The following is a 14,761-nucleotide window of genomic DNA, read 5'->3' on the forward strand; positions in this document are numbered from 1 at the left end:
AGACTAAGAATGATAAGCAGATAACTTCCGACAGAAAATGATAAGCAAAACTTTTGACATGCAGCTAAAGTCGAAGTCCAGACTCACTAATGCATCCTAACGATAATATGTTAGACACACTAATGCAGACCTGGTTCGCTAAGACCACCGCTCTGATACCACATGAAGTGACCTGCCTAATCTATATGGACGAATACAATAACATATGGTTACATTGCAAGGTATTTGACCTCTATATGATACATTTTACAACATTGCATTCGTTTTAAAAGACAAATTTCATTTCATCGAAAGTTGACAGGCATGCATACCATTTCATAATATCCAATTATAAATGACCTAATCTATCATTTACTTAATCATAATCTTTATTGAACTCAACTACTTGAATGCAACGTCTTTTGAAATATGCCATGAATGACTCCAAGTAGTGTCTTTAAATGAGCAAATGCACAGCGGAAGATTTCTTTCAATCCTGAGAATAAACATGCTTTAAAGTGTCAACCAAAAGGTTGGTGAGTTCATTAGTTTAACATCAATATTCATTTCCACCATTTTTAATAGACCACAAGATTTTCATTTTCCATTTCTCATAAATATACATCTCATATCAGGCATTTCGTAAACTGTATAGAGATAAAAATCATTCATATGGTGAATACCTGGTAACCGACCTTAACAAGATGCTTATAGAATATCCCCATCATTCCGGGACAACCTTCGAACATGATAAATTCGAAGTACTAAACCATCCGGTACTTTGGATGGGGCTCGTTGGGCCCGATATATCTATATTTAGGATTCGCGTCAATTAGGATGTCTGTTCCCTAATTCTTAGATTACCAGACTAAAAAGGGGCATACTCGGTTTAATAATCCAGCCATAGAATGTAGTTTTAAGTACTTGTGTCTATTTCGTCAAACGTTTATAAAGCAGCGCATGTATTCTCAGTCCCAAAAATATATATTGCAAAAGCATTTAAAAAGGGAGCAAATGAAACTCACAATACTGTATTTTGTAGTAAAAATACGTATGACGACATTGAACAATGCAAGGTTGGCCTTGGATTCACGAACCTATATTAAGTATATATATTTATATGTTGGTCAATATCTGTCTATCAAATTAGGTCAAGTCATAGTGTATCGTAATTCTAATGCTCGAGATCGATATGCAAAGTCAACAAAAGTCAATTTGACCCAAAACGATTTCCAAAATTTATACATGCTTATTATATAACTTAAATATAATCGTTTTATATATATTTAAATATATTTATCAGATTTTTATTAAAGTAAAGAATACAAATCATTTATTAATAAGGAAAATTTTATATTAAAATTTATATATGATAAAAATATACTTTTATATATATTAAGTAATAAAATTTAAAAAGTTCACTTAATATCATAAAATATAGTGGTATGTATTATTAATGTAATTATATTATGTGTGGTAAAAATATGTTTATATCACATATTTATTTGATAAAATAATATTGAAAATAATAATAATGAGTAAAAGTTGTATTATTTTGTAATAATAATATTAATTATTTTTATTAATAATAAAATAATAATAATAATAATAATAATAATAATAATAATAATAATAATAATAATAATAATAATAATAACAATAACAATACTTATATTTACTAATGATGATATTAATTATGATAAAATGGTAATTCTAATCATGATAATCTTAATAATAACGATACTTTTTAATATTAACTGTAATAATAATAATATTTTATAAAAGTAATAATTCTATTCAAAATGATAAATTTTTAATAATGATAATACTAAAATGATAATAATAATGATATTTTATAATAACAATGAAATTTCTATTAAAAATGATAATTTTAATAAAAATGATAGTTTTAATATTAATGATACTTTTAATAATAATAATGATGATGATAAAAATAATAAAATGATAGTTTTGATAAAAATATTAATTATTTTAAAAATATTATTAATAATAATAATAATCATAATAATAATAATAATAATAATAATAATAATACTATTGATTATTAGATAATAATAATAATAATAATAATAATAACGATAATAATGACGATAACGATAACGATAACAATAACGATAACGATAACGTTAACGTTAACGATAATAATAACGATAACGATAATAATAATCATTTTAACAATAATACTTTAAAATTATAGATAATTCAATTGACGATATATTTTAATCCGTTCATCGAAATCATACACTTTCTAAATGAAAAGTTATTAATTTTTCGCTAGCTTTCCAACGACATACATATCATATACCTTATCTCAATTGCATATGTATCAAATTCATAATCTATCATAAGCTATTTAATGACGAAATTAAACATACAATCATGCACAATCATATATACTCGAGCACTAGTCAGGGATACACTATTAATATATAAAAGTTAAGTTATGAGTGCTCACGTATCAATATTGAGATTCAATATTGCAGGAAAGTACGTAGACGCAACGGAGATGATAAACACTAGGTTGACCTCCCAAGCTATACCCCTGATCCATACCCATAACCTCCATAGCTATAACCCATAATTTCCTTAGCTCTATCCCTCTCAAAAACTCATTTTGAAAACATGTGAGCAGAACCTCGCCGTAGTATTTTATGTATAATAATAATATTAATAATAATAATATTAATATTAATAATCCTAATATTAATAATAATAATAATAATAATAATAATAATAATAATAATATTATTATTATTATTATTATTATTATTATTATTATTATTATTATTATTATTATTATTTACGGAGTAGAGATAAAGATATGTGTATGTGATTGAATGCAAACTCGTCGAGCTTATAAAGAGTTCCTGACCAAAATGGCCATGCGATCGCATGGTTTCACTATGCACTTCCCATGTGTGTGTGATTGAATGTAAACAAAACGTGGGCTGCTGGTTTATATTATATTTTATTTATAATATATTTAATTTATATAATTATATATATATTATATTATATTTACGTATCTAGTTAACGTGTAAAATTAGTTCCGATAATTCGTACATTGTCACTCGACTTATGTCCTGGTTCCGATCTTTGGAACGTACTTCCGTACACTAAGAAAACTTGTATTAAACGATACACTACGTGTACCATTGTCAATAACTAGACTTAATTCGCCAATAAGTTATATCTCTCAAGTGTAACCTGAACATTAGAGTATTTTGGTCGTTTGCTTCTATAAATTAACGTCCCGTTATATATACATATACATATGTATATATAATAGTATCTTTTTAACTCAAAACGTTTTATAACTAAATTAATATTAAGTTTTATTACACTATAAAATATATATATATATATATATATATATATATATATATATATATATATATATATATATATATATATATTCATTTCGAAATATATATTTGAATTATTTATTTAACAATATAATATATAGTTTTTCAAAACTAATTGTATTTCAAAGTTCTTTATATAATTTGAAATCGTTTCGAAATTATTATTTAGTATCTTTTAAAATATATTTGTAACTTTATAACACAAAGTTTTAATTAAGTTCTTCAAACTTCATTAATAAATTATCTTTTAAAATGTTTTGATAATAAGGTTCTTTCTAAATTGAAAATGTTTTAGTACTAAATCAAATAAATGTGATAACTTTTGTTTTCCAAAACTAATATATAATTAAGAATTAAAAGGTTAAAATAATGGAAATCGTTATATAGTATTTGAAAAGTAAAATTATATATAATAGGTTTCAAGTTTTTAAATTAATAAATATTGATGAAGCGTGAGATAAGGTCCAAAGGTTAGTTGAACGTACAAAATCATTTTAAGGTAAAACGTCGATATTTATTTTTTAAGTTATCTATGTCACATAACTTTTACTTTATATATTATGAAAGCTAATAATTACTGTATCAAAAGTTACGAGGAAAATATAGTAAAGTATGAATTGAAAATCAAATAGGAATTTCCACTAACTCTTGTCTAGTTCCTGATAATTGATACTTTGTTCTCAATGATAGATTACTTTACCAATTATTCCTAATACCGTTAAAAAGAATGGATTTTCTTAAATCATAGTGGACCTCATAACAGAGACCCGTAATCATAATCACAATGTATATGATAATTCAATCATTTGATATTATCTTATAATTCCATCGATAAACATACTGAAACAAATACGTTCATGTGAAGTATTATATATCTAATACTTTGTTAACGTTTTCAAGTTATAATATATATATACACACACACACACACACACACACACACACACATATATATATATATATATATATATATATATATATATATATATATATATATATATATATATATATATATATATATATATATACACACACATATACATATACAATCATATCTATTTATATAATGGTTCGTGAATCGTCGGAAATTGGTCGAGGTTAAATGAATGTATGAACACAGTTTAAAATTCTTGAGATTTAACTTAACAAACTTTGCTTATCATATCAGAATAATATAAAGATAAAGTTTAAATTTGGTCGAAAATTTCCGGGTCGTCACATAAAGCAGGCTCATCGAGCATGGTACCAACACTTCGCGGGATATGCCCACAACATTGGCTTTGCACAAAGCCGATGTGATACATCCCTCTTCGTACTTCGACGATGGGCTGATACAGCATATTTCTCTCCTATATGTGGATGATATCATTTTGACCGCATCTTCGACTGTTTTTCTCCAGCAGCTTATTACTTCATTACATCGTGAGTTCTCTATGACCGAATGTGGTCCTCTGAACTACTTTCTGGGCATCTCTATTACACGTACCTCTTCAGGAATGTACTTATCTCATAAGACGTATGCAGCTGACATACTTGAGCGTGCAGACATGACAGGCTGCCACCCGAGTCGGACTCCGGTTAAAACTGGGTCCAAACTCTCAGCCACGGGTCCTCTTGTTGCAAACCCGACTCTTGACCGTAGTCTTGCAGGTGCACTTCAGTACCTCACTTTCACGAGACCCGACATCTCCTACGCTGTCTAGCAGATATGCCTTTTTATGCATGATCCTCGATAGCAGCATTTTTTCGCGTTAAAACGGATTCTTTGGTATTCAGGGCACACTGATCTTGGTCTACAGCTTTACGCATCATCTACCGCTCCACCTTCGGTTACTATGTATTTTTTGGTAATAATCTCCTATCGTGGTCATCCAAACGGTAGCTCACTCTGCCCGTTCTAGTGTAGAGGCAGAATACCGCGGCGTCGCCAACGCCGTCACCGAGACATGCTGGCTTCGTAATCTTCTACGGGAGCTCCATTGCCCTCTTTTCTCGGCCACCGTCGTATACTGCGACAATGTTAGTGTTGTTTATATGTCAGGCAATCCGGTTCAACACCAACGAACCAAGCACATCGAGATAGATAGATATTCATTTTGTTCGCGATCTCGTTACACAGGGACACGTGCGCATTTTACAGGTTCCCTCTCGCTATCAATACGCCGACATCTTCCCCAAAGGGCTACCCACCATTTTGTTTGACGAGTTTCAGACCAGTTTGAGCATCCGCAAGCCTCCCGCTCCAAATGCAGGGGGATGTTAGCTAGTCTATTTTATTTTGTATTTTAATCTATGTTCTATAAGAGCTATTTATCTTGTATAAGCCCATTAAATTTTTTAGTATTGGACTATTTATATCTTGTGTATTTGTACGTATTATTTATTCAATCAAACACCAATTCACGATAACAAATACCACATTTATAAACGGAGTGTCAAACGCAGACATCTACGTAATTTGTCTAAATTATAATATAAGACGAAATTATTTTGTGAGCGCAGTGTCTCAAACGCCGGCGTTCTGAACAGAAAAAGAAACGGAGGGTGTGGATTGAAGTCGTATTCTACGAGAAAAAGAGATACGGTGACATCATGCTACTATTCGATGTCTGTGGGACCACCACATATGTTGCTATCGTCTCAGGTGGCCGAGTAAAACACTTTAAACGTCAACCTATCTATATTCAATTCAACATCATGTTTGGAGTAAATTAGAAGAACCTAAATGATCATTAAATTTTGATATTTTTTTATATGTATTGAATTCAACCTATAAATATTCAAACCAACGTTGAGTAAATTATATTTATATTTATATTTATTTAACTATGCTACCCATCTATCTATAGTTAATATTAAAATGTTAAAATGATAATGTCATTATTAGACAAATTTTTTTGTTAAGAAAAAATTAAAAAAAAAATATCTAAGCATGGTGGGTGATGTCATTAATCTAAATATTTTTGAATTAAATTAAATCTTATTAATTAATTATTGTTATTAAATCTTATTAATAATTATTTTAATTATTAAGATTAAATAATTTTGAATTATTTTAATTAATTATTTTGAATTGAGTACCGGAAGGTATAAAAGCTAGGCAGAAGGAAACCAATTCCAAATTAATATTTTGATTTACACTTTTAAAATAAAATGATAACCAATATCATCTCTTATAATTGAATGTGGATTGTTTAATATGTATTTTAGGTGTTTGATGAAATGTTCAGCTCATGAGTTTCTAAGTCGGACTCTGTGATTTCACGGGTCATTAAACTAAATAATTTTAGCAATTACGTTCACTTAATACCTAAAACATATCATTAAACTGTTTCATTTAAACAAACTCGTGGTTTCACGGGTTATTTCACTAGTTTTTTAGATTAAAAACTAGAGAAAAATTAAATTGTAAAGAACCTTTGAACTTGCAAGAATCATTTCCATATTTATAAAAGCAATTTTGTTTTACCAATTAATGTTGAGTAAATCAATTTATTTTATTCGACACAAACTTGTAGTTCATCTAACATCAAATCAGCTATCAAATATCTATACAGTAAAAAATAATCAAAAAAAAATAGACAAGTTACGGATGTAATGTCATTTCACTACTTTCCTATTTTTCTACCTTTTTAACCTGAATTTTATTTTTATTTAATTGTCGAATTCAAATATAACTTCAAATTATTTCCCATAAAGATAACGCCTTTAACGGAGTAATAATAAAAAAAATTATTTTATTTCTTAAAAACAACCAATTTAAGTTTATCCCTTCACTCTTTTCATTTTCATTTGAAAAATTATTTGCTTGGTCCTTATGGTTTTATCTCAAATTACACATATGATCGATGTACTTTTTTGACGTGATTTGGTTATTGAGGTTTATCTAAGTTACGTCGTTGGTCCTTGTCACTAACAATCGTTTGATATTCTGTTAATTTTAATCATGTGCAAGGCAAGTGTATTTTCATCTTTCCCCAGTTCAAATTTCTAATTGAATGGAACAAATTGAATGGAACACCTGAAAAGCTAAAACATACGTTCAACGAAGCTTTTACATACCCCGCACATAATAATAATAAAACCAATAATATCTTTGGATTATTTATATTTTTTCTATTGCCTTATAGATCGTTGTGTTTTGATCTGAAGTCAAAGGAAGAAAAACGTTACGAACCAAAACCTTTTAAACAAAAAAAAAAAATGAAAGGTTGGTGAATAAATCAAGGGAAAACTGTAACGACCCAACCTAGTTTTACCAAAAACGCGTCTAAATTTTTTTTTTTTTTTTTTATACAGTACATCTGGACGGCGTCCAGCAGTGAAGATCAGGACGGCGTCCAAGACCTTTGGACGGCGTCCAAATGAACTAAAAGTTTCTGCTCAGTTTTTCAAATTCATGCGGGTGGAAAACCCGCTTCCCAACACTTTTAAACGAAACGGTTTTCACAACACATTAGTATAATTATAATTAAGAGATTTTCACAATAAAATCGAGTTTTACAACTTCGGGCCCACATCGACCCAAACTACGACAAGTGACCATTTCGACCCATTTATATATATATTGACGGATTAGGACTCTACAACCCAACCCGATACCATGAGCATAATTCTGGGGACTACCAAATCCCCCACGTCCAATTATCCAAAAGCTACCCCATCGAGCTCAAGCGCTCCTGCATGTCTAGTCTAACAACTAGCTAGCATCATAATCACAATACATGTAAAAAGGTAAAAAACGAGAGGGGTAAGCCTAGGCTTAGTGAATGCAATAATTATACACATACATATATAATTTACCTACTTGCAATCACTTACACAAATACCGCTTACATGCTAGCAATCTAATTAGCATACCATCACAAAGTATAAAGCTACAAGTCTCCATTACCGCAAGCTAGCCCGATCAATAGAATATAACCAAAACAATATAATATGCTAATAACAATACAACACATAACCATGGTTAACCATTATCACATACATGGGAACGGTACTCGCACAATGACCGTTGGTATAACTAACCCCAAGGTGGACGTCCGCACTTACCGAACCACCCTTCACGCACATGATTAACCATACACACACACACACACACACACAAGGGAACGGTACTCGCACAATGACCGCTGCTACTCGCACAATGACCCTTAGTGTACATCTAACCCCCTAGGTGGACGTCCGCACTTACCGAACCACCCTTCACGCACATGTGGCCTCCATCGCACAAAAGAGTAGTGAATCCACACGCCCGGATAACACTATAGTGAATCCACACGCCCGGATAACACTAACCACAAGCCCGCAAGCAAATAAACTATATACGCATATATATAATTATTTCACTCACCTCGAGATGCCTGCACAAGTCATATATGTAAATCGCCTCCAAACGCAACCGAGCAAGCTTTTACCTATAATACGCATATAGATATACACACAATCAACATACATTCTCTACAAGAGAATTCGACGCCCAACACCCTTAACCAAGGGTTTATACCTACCTCCACAAACCGCCCATTTAGACACCTAAAGTGGATTTCACCAATTACCACTACGGGTGGTAATTCTGACCCATCAAACAAGTACAATTTAACCTAAGTTACTTGACGCCATTTAAACCAAAATCGCTTCCCATGATTACTTTCATTCAAAAAATGCCACTTAATACCTAACAAAAGCGTTTAACCTCCATTTGACTAAAACTAGTGTCATTACCAATTTTGACCCATCAAAGTCAACCCATTTTGACATGAGTCCCAAAAAGATCTTTAATCACTAACGGCTAGTGATTTACTTTCTAAAACACCATTTAACACTTTAATCAAACATTTATATACTCAATTCATCACATCTTGACCCAAAACATAATTCGACACAAATCAATGTCAATACCCATTTTGACTAATACACAAGTTCTTATGAACATCTATACACTAACACATTTATGATTTAGTGATTATACCCAAAACCATAACCAAATTCGTCATCAAACCCTAATCTGCCAATAACGGGTCAAAACCCATCTACTAACCACAACATACCCATTTCACAACTATTCAAGGGTTTCTAACAAAATCAAGCTCAAACCCTAATTTGAATATCAAAATCAAATAAAGAAAATCGGAGTTAGGACTTACCACCACTACCATAACGTAGCTAAGAACGCAAGGAACAACTTTAACACTCGAACCTTCACCCGATTCAAGCTTCTTCTTCTCCAATCGAAGCTTTCTCTCTCTAAAACTCACCCTCTCTCTCTAAATAAGATAGGAGTGTTTGTGTGGGTGAAAATGAAGCTTGAAAGAGCCTTGGATCAGTTTTGATGATCCCAAACCGACCCCAAAGTGAAAAGACCAAAACACCCCAAAATATACCCTTTAAAAACATTAAAATATCACAGCTAGCCTGTCAGGCCATTTAGACGGCGTCCAAAATGGCCGGACGGCGTCCAAACCAACTGAGACTGAAACTGAATCTTGTTTTGGTCGTAACTTTCAAACCGTAACTCCGTTTTCGATGAATCAAATATCGTTGGAAACGTAATGAGATTTACTATCCAATGGTAAGGTTTCGAAACATCAACTCAAACTTTATTTGGGATCTAAATATACGCTTACACGCCTCGTAATTCGAATGACGTCCAAAATAACGCGTAACTGAAAATGGGGTGTTACAACTCTCCCCCACTTAAATTGGATCACGTCCTCGTGATCCGCACTAACACTAGAAGTTAAGCACTTCTCCCTCGGACATTTCCGCTTCCAATGCGGAGTCACACATGAAGTAATCACGCATCCGAATTCTCGCTTCGTACACTAACTCAACATTTAACAACATCCGTAACCGTTGTTCCTACGCCGAGTATCCAAACTCGTACCATACATTTCACAATCGTCCTAAAAGTAGAACAATTCACCGACAATCATCATCGTCACGCCTCACGATCCTATGAAACACAACCAAGCCCGACATCCATAACATCTTCTGCAAATCTGAAGATCTCACCACACGCTAATAATCACTAGCGTGCACTACCGCAACAAGCGATATCTCATACACTCAACGTCCAGAATTCCCATTTAGGAAATACGAATACACCACATAACCCTTCAAGTTCTCTTGGCTACAACTCGCAACAAGCTACATCCATAACTATGTCACCCAACGCGATCTACTAAAATTCACTATGTCGCGAACCATGTCTTGCATTAATCCAAATCGAGAAGGATTCATGCTTACTTAAAACTCCGTACTCCATTGGTTCATAAACGTACTACCCAACCGGTCATTCCTTCAACGAAGAAATTTCGGTACCCCAAAATAATCACTTTAGGAGCACCACCTCCCCATCAATCGATTCGAGCACGACCATCCGTCACTGGATTAATCCAGGGCGACAACAATACACCACGAATTAGACGAAACATCAACACTCATCACAGGGTTTCTCCCCTAAACCCTACAACACGTCCATACCATACGGCTTCCTAGTACTAGCATAAAACTATTCGTAAACCATAATCCCTTCAACGGCGATTTATCATCATAAAATTTCTGCATTTCGCCACACGACCCCAAAATATTCACCCAAGCCGGGTGAACCTTCCTACCTAGACCGTCCGTTAAGGATGGCCTTGACATTTCAATGCAACCTACGGGTTACATCACTATGGTACATACCCTCGTTGCCAAACAACACTCGCGTGTCTCTATGCGAGACAATCAGAACCGACACTCTCGCCTCACAATCGTCCGTTAAGTGGAATAATCCACTTGACAATTTTCACGATCACGTTTCCCGACAGGGAAAATACAGTATCCACCACAATATCGAACTTTTATCCATTCAATAATACTATATGAGTTTCATTGCAACCAAGATTTTACATTATGAGAGCACCTACAACAACAACTTCCTTCTCTCACCTCCGTGATCACTAACTTCGCACTTGGTCTCGTACCGCACCTTGGTACTACACGACCACCTTACCTAAGAAGTCTTACACCTCACTTGGTCTAACACCACCTGAGCTTCCTCAAACAGCAGTAAAAACTCCCCCACTTAGGATTCTGCTCCTCATTCTCTCCGCCAAGATGATATCATCCCGCGGAATTGTCATTCCACGACACACATGACCATCCTCATCGTTGGTCATACACACCAAATCATCGTAAATTTACCTTAGGCTCTCAGAGCCATCATACACAATCACTAGAGATGTCGTACGCGCGACGACATCACACCTTCGTACCACGATTAACAACTAACAGCCCTTCATCGGTCGCAAAGCGAACATCACCAAAATCCTATGTACGCCTCTAAACCCAGGCATACACCACTCCGCTTAATCAGTCGTGCATCTCAGTCGAGATCACCTAACCTTCCCTGCAATGAACCTTTATTTACAAATGCTCACTTTCATGGAGAAGAGTGACCAACCCGACACAATAATTGTATCGACCGCAATATCATCACTTCGTCATAACCTTCGGCCTAACCGTCCATTAAGTCCATCATTGACTCACCGGTCATCTTTACCCGTCTATCACTTAAGAGCAACAAGCTTCGCTCACCTGTCACTTAATAAGAAGTATTTACCGTAATGCTCTTAAACTTCAACTTTTGCAACCGTCGAATTACTATCACTCGTCGATCATTATTATAACCTTCGATGCTTCCAAGGGTATCTCACGGGCACCCTAAGCACAAAATGATCAGACCATCACCGGAGTTGAACATTACACTAGCAGGTATAAGAAGGCACCTGACGCCGTGTCATGCAAACTCCCATCGCAACCTATCGAGATTTAGAACTCGATCTTTGGGTTCCATACACCCGACATTGCCCATCTCTCCCCCAATAATGACCCAAAGTCATACTTACTAGAAAAACCTTACGGTTTATTGTCTTATCGAAAGTTTCTACCGATCACACACTACCCGCAACTTCCACAAGGCCAAATGATATTGCCTAACGAAACCTTCCGTCTAACGCTAAGAGGTGCTTGGTACACCAAGTCTTACACCCTTCCAAATATAGACACCACCACTATAACAAGGGATATTCCGTTAAGAATATTACCCTATAATCCATAACACGCTAACGCAATCATCGTTATACGGGTCTCACTCCCATGAGTTTAATGACCCAAAGACTCCTCGGTTCGCAAATTCCAAGACGACTCATAACTAGAATCCTTACGCGATTCTCTAGCCACACACTATACGGAGTGTAACTCAATTATACAATCATTAGACTTGCTACGTCCTATTACGGGATTTAAGTCCTTGTCGCACACACATACACACTAATTGGTGATCCTAGTTACGATGGGTAACTTTAGCTAATGACAATCTCAATAGTGCACCCACTACCTAGGGTGACTAAGTACGCGCCGAACTCGTGAGTTGGCTCACTCACTTAACTAACCGAATCCACCGTAACACTTCCAGACTCGCAACGAACCTGATATGACTACAAGCACATCACTCGAGACCACTATATCCTAAGAACCAATAAAAGATTCCTACTCGTCGCGATTCTACCCCAACCATGCCACGTTTCCTCCGCTCGATACTCGTCATGTCATGCTTGGTGTCAAGATACACTTTTGTAATAATGGTAATCAGTCACTATTACAATTACGTACCTTACCATTTTCACATGGTCACGCAAAGTACTTTACCCGGACTGACGCAACATTCACACAAGATAACACGCGATAACTCCTAGTGCCCGAATGACCAAAGTCCTTACCGCGAACTTGATCACTCAAAACCGCCAAACATCCAAATCTCTCCAATGGATTCGTCTCTAGGACACCGCACCAATAGATACCTGTATATATACACCTATATACAATATAATAATAAATATACACAAGTACACCGCGATAACAAGTCAACCTACAACCTAGGTGACTATCACTAAAACAACGTCCAAGTTCGCCTACTTACATTAGGCACTAGCAATCTAAGGCACTAATTTACACACGAAATAAGGCCTCACATAATCACGCTTTGGACAATCACGAGTCCTAATTAGTCACCTACTCTAAGGCACTAACAAATCTCAAACCGACCCGTATTCCTACAAGTCCCGCAAATAACGCACAACCGTTAATAAGTCTAAGACTAGGCACCTATCCCAAGGTCACCTAATTCCCTAAGACTATGCTCTGATACCACTTGTAACGACCCAACCTCGTTTTACCAAAAACGCGTCTAAATTTTTATTTTTTTTATACTGTACATCTGGACGGCGTCCAGTTATCTGGACGGCGTCCAGCAGTGAAGATCAGGACGGCGTCCAAGACCTTTGGACGACGTCCAAATGAACTAAAAGTTTCTGCTCAGTTTTTCAAATTCACGCGGGTGGAAAACCCGCTTCCCAACACTTTTAAACGAAATGGTTTTCACAACACATTAGTACAATTATAATTAAAAGATTTTCACAATAAAATTGAGTTTTACAACACCAGGCCCACATCGACCCAAACTACGAAAAGTGACCATTTCGACCCATTTATATATATATTGACGGATTAGGACTCTACAACCCAACCCGATACCATGAGCATAATCCCGGGGACTACCAAATCCCCCATCCGCGTCCAATTATCCAAAAGCTACCCCATTGAGACCAAGCGCTCATGCACATTGTAACGACCCTGGATTTTTCAACGTTTAATTATTAATATTTATTATTAATACTTGTGTTTTAATAAATGTGTTTTTATACATTTACTTGTTATCGTATTTTAATTTACGTTTCCCGACTTGTCTTTGTGACACACGTACTTTACACGAATAATATTTTGAATATTATTTACGTTCATGATTAATTATTATTATTAATCATTTTTAATTAACTAGTGTGAGTAGTTAATTACTTGGGCTTTATTTAATTAATTGTTACATACTTGGACTTGGGCCTTTATTAATGGACATGGACTTGGAAGCCCACCCTACTTTCTTAATGGACTAATTAGCCCATTATTATACAAGTATTTCTTTAAGACAAAACAAGATTAATTTGTGATATGAGGAGACTTGTTACTAGTATACTTACACCTCTTTACCATGCCATTTAGCTTTAATACCATTTTGAGCTCACACCATCTCCCAACATTTGAAAGATTGCTTTTGACCTTTCCCCTTTTGTCCTCTAAACCGTCGGCATCCATGGATAAAGAGGGAGTTCCATTTTCAAATTTTTTTGTTACTTATTAGCTAGTATTACTTCACTTTTACATACACTTCATTTTACTACTCTTTTTCTCTCATCTTTTCTCTCTGCATTGTAAGTAACATGAACTATTTTCTTCTTCTTTTTCCCTTTGAAAACCAAATTCTAGCACAAGTATCATCATCAATTACTTGTTTT

This window comes from Rutidosis leptorrhynchoides, chromosome 5 (genome assembly GCF_046630445.1).
Source record: "Rutidosis leptorrhynchoides isolate AG116_Rl617_1_P2 chromosome 5, CSIRO_AGI_Rlap_v1, whole genome shotgun sequence".
NCBI classification, from domain to species: domain Eukaryota; kingdom Viridiplantae; phylum Streptophyta; class Magnoliopsida; order Asterales; family Asteraceae; genus Rutidosis; species Rutidosis leptorrhynchoides.